Genomic DNA, 1,960 nt, shown 5'->3' on the forward strand with positions numbered 1-1,960 from the left:
CCTAATAAGAAAATTTCAGGTTAAGATGACATTGTTTTAAATGTTAATATGTATATACATACATTCATAAATATGTACTATTACAGGTAAAAAACTGATAACTCACTTGTTATTTTTTAGATCTGTTGCTGTGAAAAACCTCTTACCATTTGCCGCATTTTTAGAGACTCAAAAATAGAATGAATGTCACTAAGGAAATTAGTGTGTAGCACGAACCAATTAGGCTCAAATGGTAGTTTACGCACGTGATAATCAAAAATTCAAATGACACAGTAGGTCACAGTTTCCACGTTTTGGTCACACATTCGATTACACAATCCGAAAAACATTTCATTAAATTTTCTACGTGCTTTGACGTGCTGAATTCGAATCTGACCCCATAATAGATCAATCACGTCAGGTTTTCGAGATATTCTAACCTAAAAGTAACACGATGAAAAAAAATTTTTTCAGAAAGATCATCCTGTTATCTAAAAGTACTACTCTTGCCCTCCAAAATTCGATTTAAAGCTTTAAAAAATCTTTATTTGTCACCGAGAAGTCGTTTGTTGAATTTACTGAGTTTATCCAATACTCCTCATTTTCAGAATATCCACGAATTTACTAAACTCAGTAAATTCAACAGACGACTTCTCGGTGACAAATAAAGATTTTTTAAGCTTTAAAATGAAAAAAATCTTTTTTAATTTCATTTGGAAATTTTCTTGGATCTCTTTAGTATTTTATACGTGGAAAGAAATAAAGCGATGCTCTTACAGAATTTAGATTTTGATATAATTGTTTTTTCGTAAAATAATTTAACTCCTTATCTCTTTTAGAGGGTTAAAATGTTATACCAAAATGTGAATAATGAAATTTCACTAGAGGTCGCCAGGGCTGCCGTTTTGGGCTTTTCCTATCAAAATTAGTAGATTTTTTTCTCGTTAGTGAGATGGTAGGACGCTTAAAATTTCGGCAGGTTTCTTTGCTCATAAAACAGAAAGCATCTCTGGTTTTTAGTAGTGTGTCACTTTGTCGGCACTGTGAGCAGGCTTGCCAAATTTGGACAATATCAGTTTTACCCTCATTCTATTTCTCGGATGGGTCCAACTATTTGCCTTAATACCTTAAAAAACTCGTTGCTTAGGCAGAATTTCACCAATTACCTTCGGCGATTTTCTGAACTCCGTATACGCTATAAAAAGTTGTATCCACTGGGTATCTAAAGGGACATCAAGTGATTGATTGATGGATTCTTCGAATCGATAATAGATTCAACAATGTCAAGGTTGTTAAACTATTTTAAATGGCACTACACCTTTTTCAGTTTTAGTTCAGAAAGTTGCAATTCATATTCAGAAATTCCATTTTAAATTCAGATAGTTACATTCAAGTTCAGAAATTCCATTTCAAATTCAAAAAATTACAATTCAAATTCAGAATTTCTATTTCAAATTCAGAAAGTTGCAGTTTAAATTCAGAATGTTACATTTCATATTCAGAATTTCCATTTAAAATTCAGAAACTTTCATTTAAAATTCAGAAAGTTACAATTCAAATTCCGAAACTTCCAATTTAATTTCAGAAAATTTATATTCACTGAGCGATGTAAAGAATTTAGGTTCCATAGTATGTAGAAGAAAAATTCAAATGCACGCTACATAACAAATGTACAGAATATGTTATTTTTTATTATACACGAAAATTAAAAAGAAAACTTATTGTTAGCCATTCATATTTCCAGTAAATCAGAGAGTCTCAAAGTTTTTAACAGCAACTAGAAGAAAATAATGGCAAACCCGCAGCGCGCAGATTTTTCCCGCAGCCCCGAACATTTGGCAAATCTTACCGTGAGGTTTATTTTTACCTTATCTGCTTATTTATGTACATACGTATACTTCATAAGGCTGGTATTGCACTTGCGAAGCGAATAAATTTGGCGAACACACCTAAAATTTGCATTGTGAGTGGCGAATGAACT

General features: G+C 31.9%; 2 protein-coding genes across 2 annotated transcripts in view; both read left to right on the forward strand.

Moving 5' to 3' along the window:
• The window catches only part of LOC118746690, a 31,325-nt gene extending 31,287 nt beyond the window's left edge, over nt 1-38 (forward strand). The window contains exon 2 of the transcript XR_004993872.1: nt 20-38. The gene's annotated coding sequence lies outside the window, so the exon portion shown is untranslated. The remainder of the gene's footprint in view (nt 1-19) is intronic.
• LOC118746689 overlaps nt 1-1,960 on the forward strand; it is a 6,835-nt gene that overhangs the window by 845 nt on the left and 4,030 nt on the right. The gene's annotated exons all lie outside the window — the stretch shown is intronic.

This window comes from Rhagoletis pomonella, unplaced genomic scaffold (genome assembly GCF_013731165.1).
Source record: "Rhagoletis pomonella isolate Grant_MI unplaced genomic scaffold, Rhpom_1.0 Rhpom_scaffold_00011, whole genome shotgun sequence".
In the NCBI taxonomy this organism is placed as follows: Eukaryota; Metazoa; Arthropoda; class Insecta; order Diptera; family Tephritidae; genus Rhagoletis; species Rhagoletis pomonella.